The 19,159-nt window shown below is 35.3% G+C and overlaps 1 pseudogene; it reads left to right on the plus strand.

Moving 5' to 3' along the window:
* Positions 1-1,926: 1,926 nt before the first annotated feature.
* On the plus strand, positions 1,927-2,433 carry LOC102835501 (annotated as a pseudogene).
* Positions 2,434-19,159: the final 16,726 nt, after the last annotated feature.

The raw sequence follows: 19,159 nt of genomic DNA on the forward strand, positions 1-19,159 counted from the left end.
AAATACTACAGGGTATTTCTACACTGTCACGTGGGATTGGTATGAGTTAACTGAAAGGCATTTAACAACAACAAAAGGAAAAAATAGCTCAAAAATCAAATTTAGCATATTAAATCAACAATTAGGAAGGAAACCATTTATTTCACTATTAAATTATGGTTCAAGAGACTCTGAGTAAAAATAGTTTATTTTGTAGAAAACTGAAGAGTCAACATAATCTTAGAATCCTAAGTGCTTCTGAATTAACAGAAAGAAGTGATTATGTCCAGGACAGAATTGAACTGATGAACAAAAACCATATAAGAATGAGAAAGCATTATAAGTGAGATAAATCCTTACTTATGACTGATGTGAAAATAAATGCCTTAGTTTTAATATTATTTTGGATCAGGAAGATATCTCATTATTTACTGTTGTTGCACATTATCTTCCATGTTTGTATATCCGACTCTTTATGTTGAGTGTAATGGGACATAAAATTATTTTATGATTCCTGATTTTTAGTGCTAATTCCTGACTCATCAATGACTCATTGCCTTTATGTTTAAAAAACAATACATAAGGGAAAACCTGACTGAAGAAGGAAGCACAGTTTAAAGGTTCAGATGTGTTTATAGGTTCAGATGTGGAGCCTTCTCTGTATGTTTGACTCACTCTTCTTCCTACCATTGCTTTTTCACCAAAAACTTGGCAGGTGGTTAGGGGCTCCTCTTCTTGTGTACTGTCTCATATCAGATGTACTATTCGGTTCTTCCTTCTGCTCAGTCAGACATATCAGCAACACAATGGCCGAGCAGATGTTGATATTCAGCCTGGATCAGTCTATGTTGATTTCATGCTTATTAATCTGAGCTAGTCACAGCCAGCTGGTTGTTGTTTGCCTTGACTGAGCAGTAGAAATACATAACACTGCAGTGGCCCCTTGTGTACACATACACCCAGGTACTGGCTGCTGCAACAACAGTTCCTTCCAAAGTATGAGGAGTATTTTTAGACTTTTTTTGCTTTTGCTTGTTTGTAGGAAAGGCACAGAAAGTGAAGAGATACGGTCTAGCTTAAAAATGAGCTATGTTTAAAAAGATCTGGTACTGACTCTGAGATACTGGAAAACAAAAAAATAACCAATAAACTAAATTTAGCTTTGCTTGCTGATCAGTTTTCCCTTCATAGAAATGAGAGAAGCCACTGAAGATTTTTAAAGATCTTGTAAGTAAGCTGCCTTTTAGGTATACCAGATGAAATGTTTCCTGAACAGTCAGGTGTCATGTGATTACTTCAATGTTCACAACTTACTCTTTATTGGTCCCAGCAGTGAAATGTTTTCAACTGGCCAGTAAGCACTGGAGGCTTGCTGTGACCTGCCCCACTTCAGAGATAGGAAACTGCCTGGATGTTTTAAGTATTGTCCTGTCTAACATGAAAGGAAAGTGGGAGATCCCTTTTAGGGCTACAATTTCGTTTTTATGGTCTAGTGGATGTTCTTGACATAATTTTTAATAAACTAAGAGTAACTTTACTTTAATCGCAGTTCTTAAATAGTCCAGCTGGCTTAAAATACAATATGTTCCTCTTAATGTCCTCTGTTAATAGCAATTTTAATGACTTCTTCCTATCTATTGTTTGCCCATTATTTTTAACAATTTATATTGAATAAACAATAGTATTTTATCATGAAAATACAAGTCATTATTCTCCTCACACTCATATCAAAAAGGATATTGCAGAGGGTTAACATATGACTTATTTATTAGACATGATTTTTTTTTTTCCTTTTAGATATACAGTAAGTATAAGGCATAATATTTGCTTCTAGTTTCTGCTTTATGAATAATGTTGGAGGATGTCTTAACTATTTTAAAACAACAACAGCTCTTTCTCTCTCTTCTAGTCCCTGGTGTGCCGGGAGCTGTAGGCATAAGTGTAGACATGGCCAAGTCCAAGAACCACACCTTGCACAACCAGTCCCAAAAACGGCACAGAAATGGTATCAAGAAACCCCGATCACAGCGATATGAGTTTCTCAAGGGGGTGGACCCCAAGTTTCTGTGGAACATGTGCTTTGCCAAGAAGCACAATAAGAAGGGCCTGAAGAAGATGCAGGCCAACAACGCCTAGGCCATGAATGCACATGCTAAGGTTATCAAGGCTCTCATAAAGCCCAAGGAGGTCAAGCCTAAGATCCCAAGGGGTGTTAACCGCAAGCTCAGTTGACTGGCCTACATTGCCCATCCCAAGCAGAGGAAGTGTGCTCAGGCACACATTGCCAAGGGTCTGAGGCTCTGTTGGCCAAAGTCCAAGGCCAGTGCTAAAACTAAGGCTGAAGCTTTAACCAAGGTCTCAACTAAAGCTCCAGCCAAGGCTTCATCTCCAGACCCACCCAAGGCCTCACCTCAGGCTCCCAAAGGTGCCCAGGCCCCCATAAAGATGGAATAGAGTTCTCCATGTGAGGACAGAAGGATTGGCATGACCCTTTGGGTTACCATCTGTATGGAACTGGTGTCCTCCTGTGCTATTTGTACAAATAAATCTGAGGCAGGAAAAAACAAAACAACAACAACAATAAAAGACAATTATCATGGAGTTGATTCAGACTCATAATGACTCCATAGGTGACAACAGAATAGTCCCATAGGTTTTTCAAAATTACAAATAGTTATGGAAGCATATTTCTCTCACTGAGCAGCACAAAGGGGATGGTGAATTTGAGACTCCAACCTTCCAGTTAGCACATGTTAAAAATGAATTCCAAAAGATATTCGGTGAGACTTAATTGCCTTGGCAAAGTAAAATTTATTCCTGCAGGAGGGTGCGTGCACATAGCCTGTACATACAGGAACAGGCCAGCGAACACATCGAGTGGGCAGTCCACTTGGATTTTTAATCTCTGACGCGAGTCTTAAGGCTGTGTCTCACCCCATTGGCTAGGGCTTTGACTGCACAATCTTTTCTCTTAACCGGTTGGCTAATTCAAATTTCTAAGGTGCACATTCTTATTTAAGGAAAGGAAAAAGAAAGATGGTAAAGTTGTTACTCACTTTAGGAAGTAGTCAAAGAAAAAGAGAGAGATTATAAAGTCTTTACTTCAGGAAATAAAGAAAAAAAAGAAAGGTTACTCAAATACAATAAACAGGATTATAATAAATAAATATATATATATTTTCCCCACACATCCAAATGCTTTCACCACTGTATTACCATGACTCTTTTTAGATATCTGGTGCTTTTTTGACAGAATTACCACAAGTGGATGACTTTAATAAACATAAATTTCTTTTTTCACAGTTTAGGAAACTAGAAGTCTGAATCGAGAATGCTGGCTCTATAGGAAAGATTCCTCTCTGTCAGCTCTAGAAAAAGGCCCTTGTCTCTTCAGCTTGTTCCCTGGTACCTTGAAGATTCCCATGTGACTTGGCATTCTCCCCTTCAGAGTCTGTTTTTCTTTTTTTAACTTGGTTTCTTAATCTCTTTTATATCTCAAAAGAGATAAATTTAATCTACCTACACTTATCCTGCCTCAGTAACATAACAAAAACAGCCCACTCATTCCCAAATTGGATTATAACCACAGGCATAGATATAAGGATTTACAGCATGTATTTTGGGAAAACACAATTCACTTCTTTAAATATTGTTGTTGTTGTTGTTGTTAAGTGCCATTGAGTCTGTTCCGACTCATAGCAACCCTGTATAGGATTTCTGAGGAGCAATTGGTGAGTTTGAACCACTGACTTTGATTCAAACGACCTTGAGATTACTGAAGTATTAAAAGTGTTCTTATTTTATATTGTAAAGAGTGATATAGATCAATGTATGTTATTATGTGCAGTACTAAGGCTCTGAATGAAAAGCATGGGATTGCTAAACACATGGCCAGCAGTTTGAGCCCACCTACTGCTCCACAGGAGAAAGATGAGACTTTCTACTCTGGCAAAGACTTTCAAATCACAAAAACCCTATGTAGGGTTGTTATGAGTCAGAAGCAACTTGACGGCATGTGACAACAAAAAGATAGCCATGCTTACCACATTTATGGATTTCTTATAAATGTGGAGTCTTGGTGTGACATTGTGAGTTAATGCCCAGGAATGCAAAGTCAGTTTGAACTGTGAGGTCTGTGGTTCAAGCTCACCACCTACTCCTTGGAAACACTATACAGAGTCGCTATGAGTTGGAACCAACTCAACAGCACTTACTGACAACAAAATCAATATGAAGAACAGCAAATATATTTGAGGTCAAAATCAAAATCTGGGAAAATGTCAACAAAATAGAATGAAAGGCTTAACGTTAGACATAATTTAAAAAACCGTAAATGTGAAATCCATCACTTGAATTTCTAAAAATCAACTGTTCAAAGTCAGTATTGGAAACATATGGATTAAGAGGAATCTAGATGAAAAATAATAAATTTAGCAGAAGTAGCACCACTTATCATTCCACTGTAAAAGGCATTTTGAATGTCTTAGAATCCTATTCTATGGAGACAGGATAAAATTTCAGATCCTGCTCAATAAGATAACTAGTAATTGTAGTGAAAACACTGAGCAACAGACATTAGACATTAAGGTCTGTTCCTGACGCCTCAAGTATCAGGAAAATAAGCTGTGGGAACACAGAAAAATTGTTTCTTTTCCTAAATCTTCAGCTACTATTTTCTCATCTGTAAAATGAGAGATTGACTAGATGATTTCTTAAGTCTTTTCTAAGTGTAATATTCTATTTTTTTTGTGATTTTATGAGTGCAGAAAATACAGAAATATAATGCTTCAAATTTAAAATAATAAATACAGTTTTAAGATAAATTAGATCAAAAGACACAGGATTTCTAATATGAAACATTAGTAAGTCCCTGTCTAGATTTTCAAATTATATCTCAGATGTTATTTCAGCACTTTCATATATCACTCACCAACATTTTCAGCCTTTAAAGTTTTTTTGGGAAACTGCTATCCCAGTCATAGTTTGTCCTGCCACCTGGCAAAGGTCTGTATAACTGAGTAAATCTGAAGAAATGAGTCTCATCTACCAATCCTAACATAGAGTCCACTTGAGACATATGTGAACTACATAATTTCATCAAACTCCGTATTACCTCAGTTTTTCCCTTGATTTAAGTATGTCTTCCATTACTTAGTGCAATGCAGTATCAACAAAAAAATTAAAGTAGAAAATAAATTTGTCCTGAAAGGGATAAAAATCATGTTATTAACTTGAAATTACTCAGATGAGGAAAGGAAAAATAGTAAAGAGTACAAACAAATGATATGTGAAGAAACTATGTTTATTTATCCTCCCTCGCTATGCACACAATCAATTAGGGGACACAGTATTATAATTATGACTATTAAGTAAAAAAGGAAGTAGATTCTTTCTTTTAAAACTTTTCAATGGGACTGAAGTTCCAGGCTAGCAGATTTGATTCAGTCTATGTAATAATTTTCTATATTATAAACTTTTCAACAAAAGATTAGACTATCTTGAGACCTCATGAGGCACACTATTAACTAATATAAAGCACTGGACCACAAGTTTGTTTGAACCACAAGGTTGGCCTTTCAAATTCACTAGCCCCTTCTTGGAAAATCTTTATAAGATCACTATGCGTGGGAACCAATTTGATAACACTTAACAACAACAAAGAATATGGAAATCTATGAGTCTGACACTGTCCTTTAATTCCCATGTTGACTCCATGAGGTAAGTACAATTATGATCTCTGCTTTTAAAATAAGGAAATAATTAAAAAGATAGAGTAAAATATTTAGAGTTCAATGTTATATTTAGTAATGAATCCAACATTTTTCAAGGTGCCAAAGGTAGGATTTGCCATAATAACTTGGATAAGAACTCAAATTTTTAACCACCACTTTTACTGTCCAAAGAGCCCTGGTGGAGCTATAGGGTAAGCATTATAGTGACAGAACAGCAGTTCAAATGCATGAGTATCTCTGCGGGATTAAGATAAGGCTGTCAGCTCCATAAATATTTACAACCTTAGGAACTCTACACAGGGTCTCTTTGAATCAGAATTGACTACCTGGGGTGATGGTGGTTATGTACCCTGCAGCTGGTTCAGACTCATTGCAATCTTGTATAGGGTTTCCAAGGCTGATAATCTTTATAGAAGTAGAAAAGCCTCATTTTTCTCCTGCAGGACTGCTTGTAGTTTCGAACTGCTAGACGTGAGACTAGAAGGCCGACTTGTAATAACTATGCTACCAGAGTGCCTTTGACAACCTGAGAGTTGGGTTATACTGGCCATGCTAAAAACAATTATCAGTTTAATGGTCATCACCCTTGGATTTTGAATAAACAACTAGGAAGCCAAAATGTATAATGTCTAAAGACATTCTTTCTACTCTGTAATTGGCACTAAGTTGAAATTTCTCATAGTCACCCTTCTGACTTTATGCAAATGAATTGATTGGAAAAAACAAATTTGAGCTGTAATTTACTTTGTTTACCCTGCTGTCGAAAAAGCTCTGGTAGTGTAGCGGTTACAAGTCAGGCTGCTAACCTCAAGGTCAGCAGTTCGAAACTACCAGCTGTTCCACAGGAGAAAGATGAGACTTTCTGCACCCATAAAAATTTACAGCCTTGGAAACCCAATCCTGGGTTGCTATGAGTCGGAACCGACTCCATGGCACATAACCACCACCACCACTGTCCTGATGTTATACTTTAGTTATTATTTTAAAACTATGCTTTATGGGTATAGTTGATTAAAATCACTTCAAAGATATAAATAATGAAAGTCTTGATATAATAATAAAGTTACCTAGGTTTTATATGTTTTCTTGTTTTTGATGACTATTGGTCATTTCATCTAGGACCATCAAGCTTAGAAAACCATTAAATATAGAGACAGATGAAAAAATAATTCATTTTTGGGGAAAAAATAGCTGTTACCCCTTGAAAACGTCTAACATATATCCCTTACTATAAAAATGTATCCGTATTGTTCTACGGCTATTCATACTGATCTCCATAAATGTTACTAAAATGCTTGCTTACATTTTCATTGCTTATACACAGTAGCTGTAGCACTTAAGAATAACCCATAAAAATGGTGCAAAATAAAACTACTGAAACCTCAAGAATATAGAGGCAAAAAAAGAGGGGGGGGGGGCTGAACCTGATATTTTCCCACATATTATTCCCTCTTGATATTTAACCTTTTATAAACTTCTCTGAACATTTCTGATCAGGCCATTGAAGGCCTGAAACAATTGTGCAGGGAGCTTCTGACTTTTGTGGAAACTCTGTCCAAAGTAATCAAAATTGTACTTTTAAATTTCCCTATTCTAAGTCCTTCAAAACTACATGCATTTTATTTTTTGAAATTAATAACTCAATGATTATCATATAAGATCATTTTAGCTACAATTCAACAAATAATTTGGATGATGATAGAGACTTAGATTCTGTAATCATATTGAATCTCTGATACTGGTGCTATAATTCTCTTTGTTTCAATAATTTATTCCTCCCAGATCATCAATATGCCTTAGTGACCTCTGTGGATGAATTTGTGACTCAGAGCATTATTCATCAAGTTGCTTCATCTATTGCTCCTCCAAGATCCTAGAGTATTTCTCCAGCATCTTTCAAATAAAATTGAGGTTTGTGCTATTTCTTTATCTTATATATTTCTCTTGCTTTGAGACTTATCTCTTATCTTCTGTTTGTTACCTAATTTCTCATTTTCTAACTTTTCATGATCATGCTATCTCTTGAGATATATTCTATTGTTATACTATACTATATTATTTTATCACACACACACATATATATTTCAATGTGACCATCCAGGTGTCTTTTGCACTCAAATAAAAATGGATTATTTATTTTTTTTATTATGGATCTCTTATCATTCCTTCTAACAGTTAGTCAATATAAGGCAAAGGATATGGGGTTTCTTTTCTAAGAGTTGAACCACTCTCTACATATTAAACCTTTTGTAGTTCAAATATTCAAACAGTGTTAAGTTTAGTTTATATGATGATGGCTTTTTGATGCAAGATTGCTGAAATAAATGAGCAGTTGAAATAATATGAAAACAGCATTAACAATCTATTATTCAGCAATCCAGAAATAAGTTTATTAGGAAGACAATACTTAAAACCATTTGTGTTTTCTCTGTGAGATTCATTCTTCATTTATTCTTTATTCGTTCTTTATATGGAACTCCAAAATATTTGTGAAAGCATTCATTATCTTTTAATTCTATTTTTCCATGAATTTTTGAAGTCTATCATAAAGTTAAATAAATACTAGAATCTTTGAAAGCAAAGATTACATTATTTATAGTTGAGTCTTCATACATGACCTGCATGATACTAGCACATAGTAAACCATTTGTTTTCCAGTCAATTTGGACTCCTGATGACTCTATGTGTGCCCAAGTAGAACTCTGCTTCACAGGCTTTTTCAAATGCTGATTTGTTGCTGTTGTTGTTTAATAACTATATCATCATGTCTTTCCTCCAATGTGTCTTGTGGTAGACTGAAACTGTTGTTGTTGTTGTTGTTTAATAACTATATCATCATGTCTTTCCTCCAATGTGTCTTGTGGTAGACTGAAACCTACAACCTTTAGAGTAGCAGCCAAATGTTTTAAGTATTTTCACTGAGGGACACCTAGCACATAGTAAGTGCTCTTTAAATTAGTGGAATGGATGAATGAATAACTAAATGAATTTATAACTTGTCACATACAAGTCTAATAAGGTTATTATTTTGCCCAGTTGGTATGCTATAGAATATATGGTACTTGAGAAATTATAGGTAACTCAGGTAAAGCACATAATATAATATTAATCTGCTCTACTAATACTCTGTTATAAATTTATTTTACTGTAATTTAAAATAAAATTGTATCTTGGCACCACTTGTTAGATCAATATATTTACACACCAATAAACTGGAAAGTAAATAATTCTAACATATACCCCTATACAAGGAGTCCTGGTGTGACACTTCAGGATAATGCTCTGGACTGCAAAGTCAGTCTGAACTGCAGGTCGACAGTTCTAACCCACCAGCCGCTCCTCAGAAATCTTATACAGGGTCACTATGGGTCAGAGCAGATTCGGTGGCACTTAACAACAACAACAACATAACACCTCTATATGAATACACAGTCTGATTTACTACTTATTCTTATTCATACATGACATAGACCATATGATTATTAGTTTTATTACATTTATTCCATTTCTATAAAATGGTATACTGTTTTTATGATATCAGGTTTTTGCTTTTTGTCATTGTTGTTTCATAACAGGAAGAATAAAAGGAATGAGTGGTGTTCATGTTGCTGATGGAGCCTTGTAAGTTGTTTTCAGAAATCTTAGAATCCTAGAATTTAGATTTCACAAGATCTAAGTGTCTGCCAAGTTAATATCCTTTAATTGTCAAACGAAGAAAGTGAGATCTCTGAATTCAATATACTGCTGGAGGGTGACAAAACTTGACAGTGATAGAAAAATACCTGTTTCCCCAGAATTGGGATTATTATTATTAAATTAGTGTCTCCTGCAGAAATTCCACCAATTGTTACAAGTTTGATTCAAAAGACTATTTCTAGGTTCTGTTTTACTTATGTCAGCTATGAAGACGATGTATTGATCTAAGGTAATCTGTAGTTTATAAATTTAGTTTGAGTGGTAAATAGTAACATGTCAAGACTCTGATATATTAAATCTACAACTGTCTTTCCAACTACACGGCTCCTTCATGCATCCAGTTTCCAGCCACAATCAAGGAATCCCCTAGTTCATGTTTCCTAAGATGTTACTAATTACTGTCTATATATCAAACCTTTTCAATATTAGATTTTCAACTGTAAATTTGGAGATGTTCAAAGAAAAACTAAATTGTGGCCCTAGATGTACTAATATCTTAACTACCCATTAACTATTCTCTTTCACCCTTTTTGACCCAATTAGCCAACCAAAAACAGTCACTGATATGTGCTCTAAAGTCATTCTAGTGGCCTCAGAACCCTAAGCAAAAGTGAACATGATTAATTACTTCCAAAGAAATGAGAACTCCTGGGACCTGTTTGATGTGTTACTAATATATTTCTTTAGTAATGTAAACGAGCAAATGTCTAGGTATATTAAATCTTCTGTACTCCTCAATAGTTTCTTAAATTTTCTTGGATTGTAATGCTCACATACAAATAATTCTGCTTCTTTTTATGACTTTGCATATTTGTTCCTTTTTTTCTCTCTCATATTAATCTCATTCACTGAGCAAATTTCTTGCCTAGAACCTTAGGGATCCTAGATTTGTATAATTTTATCTTTATTTGTTATACTTTCAGTTCTTTGATGTACTGCCACAACCATTTTTTAACAATTATAGGCTAAACTTTGCCGTCATGTGGTATTAATGATATTGTTCAATGATGTCCATTGACTCACCTTTTTTTGAAATAGGAACAAAGAAGGATCTCTTCCAATTGGTGGGTCTGATACCTGTCTTCCAAATTTCTTGGTAAGTGCTGTGGAGCCGTTCCCAACTAATAGTAATGCAGTATAGGGTTTCCAAGGCTTGACAATCTTCATGGGAGCAGAAAGCCTCATTTTTCTCCAGCAGAGCAGCTGGCAGGCTAGAACTGCTGGCCTTGTGGTTCGCAGTTCAGTGCTTATCGTGTGGAGACACTATACACCATATATTGGTTGGTTATGTGCCTTGGAGTTGGTTCCAACCCATAATAACCCTGTATATGTTTCTAAGGCTGTAAATCTTTACCGGATCAGAAAACCTCTTCTTTCTCTGGTAGAGTGGCTAGCGGGTTCAAACGGCGGAACTTGAGACTAGCAGCCCAACTCATAACCAGTAACACACTAGAACAATATGCATTGTTGTTAAATATATTGGAGTTGGTTTCAACTCATAGAAACCCTATATAAGGTTTCCTAAGCTTTAACTATTTTGCAGAAGTAGACAGCCCCATCTTTCTCCTGAGGAGCAGCTGGTAGACCTAAACCACAGAACTTATGGTTCACAGTCCTGTTCTTATCCTTTGGAGCCACGATGCTCCCATAGATTATTAAGTGCCACGGGGTTGGCTCACAGTGATGCTGTATAGGATTTTAGAGAAACAGCTGGTAGGTTTGAACTGTAGACCTTGCGGTCTGCATTCAAGTGCTGACCCTACAGCGTCACACCAGAAGCTCATAATGTGAGGAAATGTTCTCAAATAAAACTTCTGTAATAGCTAGTATATATTGTATGCGAGTTGACTATAAACACATTTAATAATTTTCTTAAGTTGTCTCATTGCTTGTAGTTACATTCACTAAGTGTTAATATATTACTACTTATCCTATCAGGATCCTATCTAATTTGAAAAGGTATACATTTTACACATTACTATTACTGGTGTAGCACTGTGGGCTAATGCGCCAGACTGCAAAGTCATTTGAACTGCAAGGTCAGTGTTCAAGCCCACCAGCTGCTCCTTGGAAACCCTATAGAGAGTCACTATGGGTCAAAATCCACTAGAAGGCACTTAGCAACAACAATTATCTCCTTTTCAGTTCTTTATCCTATCCACTCTTGCTAAATTAGCTCAGTATTTTCATTAACTTAAATAACCATTTTCCCATTGTTGTTGTTGTTAAGTGCTGCTGAGTCGATTCCAATCCATAACGACCCCTGTATAAGGTTTCCAAGGAGCAGCTAGTGAGCTTGAACACTGACCTTGCAGTTCAAACGACTTTTCAGTCTGATGCATTAATGCACAGCAGACACACCAGGACTCCCATTTTCCCATTAGAAAACATTTTACTATCAGGAGTCATCATGAACCCTAAAAATTCTAATCAAATCACTTGCCTTCCAGATGATTCCAACTCATATTGACTCTGTAGAACCGAATTTGCCAAGAGTCGCGGTAGCTGTGAATCTTTACAGAAGGAAATTGCCACATCTTTCTCAAGCAGAGCGACTGATGGGTTTGTACTACCAACGTTTTGATTGACATGTGAGTACTATCCCATTGGGAGGCCTGGTGTGGCACTTTGGGTTAATGAGCCAGACTGCAAAGTTGTTTGAACTAGAAGGTCGTTGGTTCAAGCTTACCAGCTGCTCCTCAGAAACCCTATACAGTGTCATTATGGGTCGGAATCGTCTCAATGGTACTTAACAACAACAACAGCAACACTATCCCATTGCACGAACAGAATTCTTTCATGTGCAATTGCTGCTATTGTCATTATTTTTGTGCGCCCTCAAGTCAGTTCTGACTCATGTATATGCTTTCAGAGAGGCTAATGGGTTTGAACAGCTGAACTTGTAGTTACTAGTAATGTACCATAGAACTGCATACAAGAACCTGTTACCTCAATCTGAGATCCAAAGAAACAGCTAGCCTTTCAATGAGGTAGAACAGATTTTGAACACTGCCAGAACAATCTGACTGCCTTCAAAATATTTCTCTTGTGTCATGGACAACCAAATATAAAAAATACAGAAAACAAGAACATAATGAAAAATGCATCAAATATTTTCAAAAGGTATTATTTCATATGTAAAGTGTATAATACTATTTACGATAACATCAAAATTCCAGTTGGTAAACAGATCTAGAACAAGAGTACATGCTCCCTCTAGTAATACTAATAATAAATCCAGGTAGAAAATGAACATCTGGTAATGGCAACAAGTTTCCTACTAATCAAAGACTTACAGTTTAAATCAATGATTATTTAAAAGGCTATGAAGCTAACAAACATAATATATGATGTTAATGAAATTGAGATAAAAATGGTACATGTACAAATTAATAGGTAGCATTATAAAATGACCAGAACTCAGCTGACAATTTGTTATAGAGTGGTTCCTTACATGTTACAGTGATGCTGAAAGCGATGCCACTTGTACTTTAAATGCTAGCAGGTTCACACTTGGTGGGCAGGTTTCAGTTGAGCTTCTAGACTAAGAAAGAGACAAGGAAGAAGGCGATACAGACCAATTCTGAAAGTTTGGCTACTGAAAAGCTTATGAACAGCACCAGAATATAGTCAAATATTGTAACAGAAGATGAAATCATCAGGTTAGAAGGCACTTACAATATGATTGAGGAAGAGCTGCTTCATCAGATAAAGTTGGCCATGATAAAGTAAATGGAATAAAGCCTCTAGGACCTTCATTTGCTAATGGGGAAAACACAAAATGAGGAAAAACAGTTTTACATCCACTAAAAGTCAAAACACAGAATGTACAAAGTATGAATCTAGGAATACTGGAAGCTGTCAAAAATGAAACGGAACAGATAAAAATTGATACCTGAAATGGATTGATATAGATAATTTTGAATCAGACAGTCACATGGTTTATTATTCTGGGAATGACAAATTTGAAGAGGAATGGTGTTGTATTCATCATCAAAAATACATTTCATGATCTATCTCGAAGCACAATGCTGTCTATGATAGGATAACATCCATATACCTACAAGGAAGATGAGTTAATACCACTATTATATAAGTTTATGTGACCACTAAAGCCAGTGATGAAATTGAAATAGTCTGCAAACCTCTTGAGTTTGAAATTGATCAAACATGCATCAAGCTATGTTGATAATAACTGGTAGGAAAGGTAATGCAAAGGTAGGAAACAAAGAGGAAGGATCATTAGTTGGAAATTATGGCCTTGGTTCACCTCTCTTCTGACAGTGGTGTCTTAGGCAAATTCAGGCTGAAGCTGAAGAAAATTAAAACCAATCCACAAGAGACAAAATCTGAACATATCCCACCTGATTTTCACGATCATCTCAAGAACAGATTTGATGCATTAGACATTAAGGACAGAAGACCAAAAAAGTTTTAGGATGACATCAACAACATTACACAGGAAGAAAGCAAAAGGTCATCAATAAGACAAAAGGTAGGAAAATATCAAAATGGATGTCAGAAGAGACTGAAACTTGCTTTCCAGCATACAGATGCTAAAGCAAATGGAAGAAGTGAGGAGGTAAAATAACTGAATAGGAAATTACAAAGGGCAGCTCGAGAAGTCAAATATTATAACAAAATGTGCAAAGACCTGGAGTCAGAAAACCAAAAGGGAAAAACATGCTCAGCTTTCCAAAGATGAAAGAACCAAAGAAAAATTCAACCCTCAACTTGTATGTAATATTGACAGATTCTATGGGCAAAAAATTAAATGATGCGGAAATCATCAAAAGAAGATGGAAGGAATTCACAGAGACACTATAGTGTTGTTGGGGAATATTAAAAGTACTATGGACCGCCAAAAGAATAAATCAATCTGTGCTGGAAGATGTACAGCCAGAAAGCTCCTTGGAAGTCAGGATTGCAATACGACCTCTTTCATACTTCGGACATATCATCAGGAGGGACCAGTCCTTGGAGAAGCATATCATGTATGGTTAAATGGATTTCCGGAGATAAAGAGGAAGTCCCCAAATGAAATGGATTGGCACAGTGGCAGCAACAATGTGCTCAAGTGTAGCAATGATTGTCATGTTAGCATATGATCAGGCAGTGTTTTGTTCTGTTGTGCATAGAGTTGCCATGAGGTGATACTGACTGGATGGCACCTAGCAACAACAACTTGGCCTTGATGATAGAAACAGTGTTGGACATTGTATGATAGAATTCTGCAAGATAAATGATATTTTAAATGCAAATACCTTTTTTAAACAGCATAGTAGATGACTATACAAATGGACTTCATCATGGAATACATAGAAATCAAATTGGTTACATTTGTAGGAAGAGACGTTGGAAAAGCCCAATATCATCAGCCAAAACTAGTCCAGGGGCAGACTGTGGAACAGAGCATCAATTGATCATATATAAGTTCAGACTGATGTGGAAAAAAATTGAAAGAAGTTTATGAGACACAAAACATGACTTTGAAAGTATCCCACCTGTCTTAGAAATCATTTCAAGAACAGATTTGATGCATTAGACACATTGACCAAAGACCAGAAGAGTTGTAGGATGACATTAAGAATATCATACAGGAATAAATCAAAAGGTTTTTAAGAAAAAAAAGAAAGAAGGAAAACACCAAATGGATGTCAGAAAGTACTCTGAAAATTTCTCTCCAGTGCTATTGTTATTAAGGACCATTGAGTTGATTCAGACTCATAGCGACTCTATGTAGGGTTTCCAAAAAGTGGCTGGTGAGCAGACCAGCTCATTAACCCACAGTGCCAACCAGCTTTCCAGTGTACAGATGAGATGCTGAAACAAATAGAAAAACTAAGAAGGTAAAAAAGCTAAAGAGAAAATTTCAACAGGCGATTTCAGAAAACAACGTCAAGTATTATAATGAAATGTGCAAAGACCTGGTATTAGAAAACAAGAAGGTAAGAACATGCTCAGATTTCTCAAGATGAAAGAACTGAAGAAAAATTCAAGCCTCAACTTTCAGTATTGAAGGATTCTGTAGGCAAATATTGAATGATGCAGAAATTATTAAAAGTCACTGTACCAATGGTTGCAACAGTACCTTGCCAGGAAACTGCCAGAGATTCAAATTCAATTCAGAAAAGGATGCTGAGCCAGGGATGTCATTGCTCACAACATGTTGGTCTTGGATGAAAGTAGACCATATCAGAAAGATGTTTACTTGTGCTTTCTTGACAATGCAAAGGGATTGGACTATGTGGATCATGGCAAGAATACTTGGATAACATTGCAATGAATTGGTATTCCAGAACACTGAATTGTATTCATGAAATACCTGTACATAGATCAAGAGACAGTCATTCAAACACAGCAAGGTGATACTGAATGTTTTAAAACACATAAAAGTGTGCATCAGGGTTGTATTCTTTCACCATACTTATTCTATCTGTATTCCAAGAAGCAGGGTTATATGAAGAAGAATGTGGCATCATAATTGGACAAAGATTCATTAACAATTTATGTATGCAGACTATACTGTCTTGTTTGCTGAAAGTAAAGAGGACTTAAAATATTTACTGATGGAGACCCAAAACCACAACTTTAGGTATGAGTTTTGCCTGTGTAAAGCAAACAAAAATACTCACCACTGAACCAATATAGCATCTCTACATAAAATCATGATAAACGGAGAAAAGATTGACATTATAAACTATTTAATTTTGGATATACCAACCATCAACACTCATGGAAGCAGCCGTCCAGAAACCCAATGACATAGTGCACTATGAAAAGCTGCAGCACAAGACCTCTTTAAAGTATTCAAGAGCAAAGATAGCAGTTTGTGGACTAAGGTGAGCCTGACTCTAGCCATGGTACTTCAATAACCTCACAAGCATGTTTAATTTGGGCAATGAATAAGCAAGACTATAGAAATTGATGCATTTTGAGTTATGGTGTTGGAGAAAAGTTTTAAGGGTACCATGGACCTCCAGAAGAACAAACAAATCTGTGTGGGAAGAAGTGTAGCCAGGATGCGCCTTAGAAGCTTGGATTGTGAGACTTCATCTCTCATACTTTTGAAGTAGTATCAGGAGCGTCTTGTCCCTTAAGAGGGAAATCATGCTTCATAAAGTGGAGGGTCAGTGAAAAAGAGGAAGACACCAAAGAGATGGGTTGGCAGAGTGGCCAATCTATAATGATTGTGAGGATGGTGGAAGACTGGGCAGTACTTCATTCTGTTGGTCACAGTGTTGATATGAGTAGGAACCTAACAACAATGTTGTTAAATGTTACAAGGCTTTTGAAAAGCAAGTTCACAACCAACCTGAAGACCTTAAATTTTTTCCCTTTGTGTTAATATATTAAACCTACTTTTAAAAATCAATTTTTAAAAGAGTGAGAAGCAAAAACTTTATCTCTAAGATGTTATTTGCAGCATCTAAAAAATATATTAAAACAATAAGAAATGGCCCAATGATCTAAAATATTACAATTTGATATATTTTTTTAACACTGCAATTTTATGAACATTATTTATGTGTATAATCAAAGACTATAGGGTACCATAAATTAATAAGCTACTAGTGAATATTGTGTTCATATTATTATTGAATTGTCTTTATTTTCAAATATTCCTTTATTATACAGTTTTAATAATAGTCTGAATAAACAGACAAAAATTTTTATAATATAAAACTTTATTAAAATTGCATATCTCCTAGGAGATATAATAGCCTAACATCTTAGAAAGACTATGTTGACAACAAACTGAAATCCCTTGTATTCTAAAATTATGCTTTTAGAATACTAGAGGGAGAACTGTTTAAGAAGACAGTAAGTTTTAAGAAAGAGAAAAACACATTTGAAGCAAAACTATTAGTGAATCAAATATTTTCTGCTTTGGTGAAATAAAGCTAAAGTACTTTATTTCACCTACTTGCTTGTTGTGCCACCGAGAAGATTTTGATTCATAGTGACTGAGGAATCCCTGGTGGATTGGAACCACTGACCTTGCGATTAGGTATCCAGTGCTTATCCTGCAGTGCCATACCAGGACACCTTGGTATTTAGCTACTTCACCTATTCCATAGCATTGTTTAAACAGATGGTAGCTATATATAGGATAGATACATGGACAAACAGATACTTAGATGTACAGATAGCCTGTTTTATTTTCTATTTATCTGAACCTTTTCCAAATTATTCTTTTAGGTTTTTTAATATCAAGTGATAAATTTACAAGTTTTAAATATATGAATATAATATATAAAATTTTTAACTATGCTACCTTTATGATTTTATATGCATTCCCTTTAATTCTTCACTTATTCAATATCTTGTTATGAATCTCTTTTTAGTTGTCATTTTAATTTCTTTCCCACATGAACTTAATTGTCTTTCCATTTGTCTCTCCATATCATTTCAAATCATGAATAAATATATTTATCGAGGTAACAGTTTGGATGAGCTCCAAATCTTTCTGGAAGTGCACGTTTATGTTTTTGTCACTTTCCTTTATGCAAGAAAGTGCTCTTAAATATGTTCCTAATTTATGACTAACCTGTATAGAATGTGAAAATTCAATAACATCATAAGTAAATTGTTGTCTGAAATGAGAGCCTACTAATATGTTCATGGAAGCACAAGTCCTTTTCCTATACTTAAGAACCTTGCAATCACTATGAAAATTTTCATCAAAATACCTATGAAAACTCTATCTGCACATGTACTCGTTCTCAATTTGGTTTCTTAGCATAATATATTGCTAAGCTTCAATTTTTATTTTCCAGATATATACTTGAAAGTGGTCTCCGTAAGATCTTTTTTCTACGATCATGAAACTCTTTATCCATGTAGATGTATGGTTGTGGTTAAGTGCTTTGAGTCATTTTGACTCAGAGCAACCCAGTATATAGTATACAGGGTTTTCAAGGAGCAGCTGGTGGATTTGATCCTACAGTGCCACACCAAGAGTCAACCACCCACATCTGTCTATGCCAAATTCGCAACTACTCCATATTTAAATTGCTGTTATGCAATTCTAAATATGTGTTACATAAGAAAAAAGAACTAGTCAATGACTTTTACCCAAACTATTCCAAGAGATAAAAGGAAAAAAAAAAGCTGTAATTATTTCAGACACTATTTTTTATAGAACCATCCCCATAATCCTAGAAGCACCTTCTTGCCCTCACCAAATTTCTATATTGTGAACACTAATGCCCACTAATATTTTAAGTAAGGCAATCCCAAGGGGTGCAGTGAAATAAGTGCTTAACTACTAACTAAAATGTTGGTAGCTTCAACTCATAAAGATATATCCTTGGAAAAATATCTGATTCCAAAGGTCACAATTATGAAAATCCGTGAGTGCAGAACAACAACAGCAAAAAAATTCTCTTCTAGTATATCATTTGCAACTTTTGTAAAAAAATTACCAAAATAATGAAAAATGACCCTAAGATTCAAAATTTTACAATATAATATTACATTTTGAAAAGAGAACATGAAGTTGCCATAATTCACAATCAACTAGATAAGCAATTGATTTGTTTGGTTTAGTCATTTTATATACATTCTTTTTTAATGTTGCTTTATGCAGATGAACTATAGTGATGATTCATAGTTGTGGATTCTTTTATCTTTAAAATGTTTATGCATGGAATTTTCTTACTTGAAATTCTACAGTTATCAAACATTGCTGTCTTGGTTTACATCTTTTGCCTTTCAGCCATGATCTGCTTTTGGTTAAGTGTTTTTTT

This window comes from Chrysochloris asiatica, unplaced genomic scaffold, assembly GCF_000296735.1.
Source record: "Chrysochloris asiatica unplaced genomic scaffold, ChrAsi1.0 scaffold00191, whole genome shotgun sequence".
Taxonomy (NCBI): Eukaryota; Metazoa; Chordata; class Mammalia; order Afrosoricida; family Chrysochloridae; genus Chrysochloris; species Chrysochloris asiatica.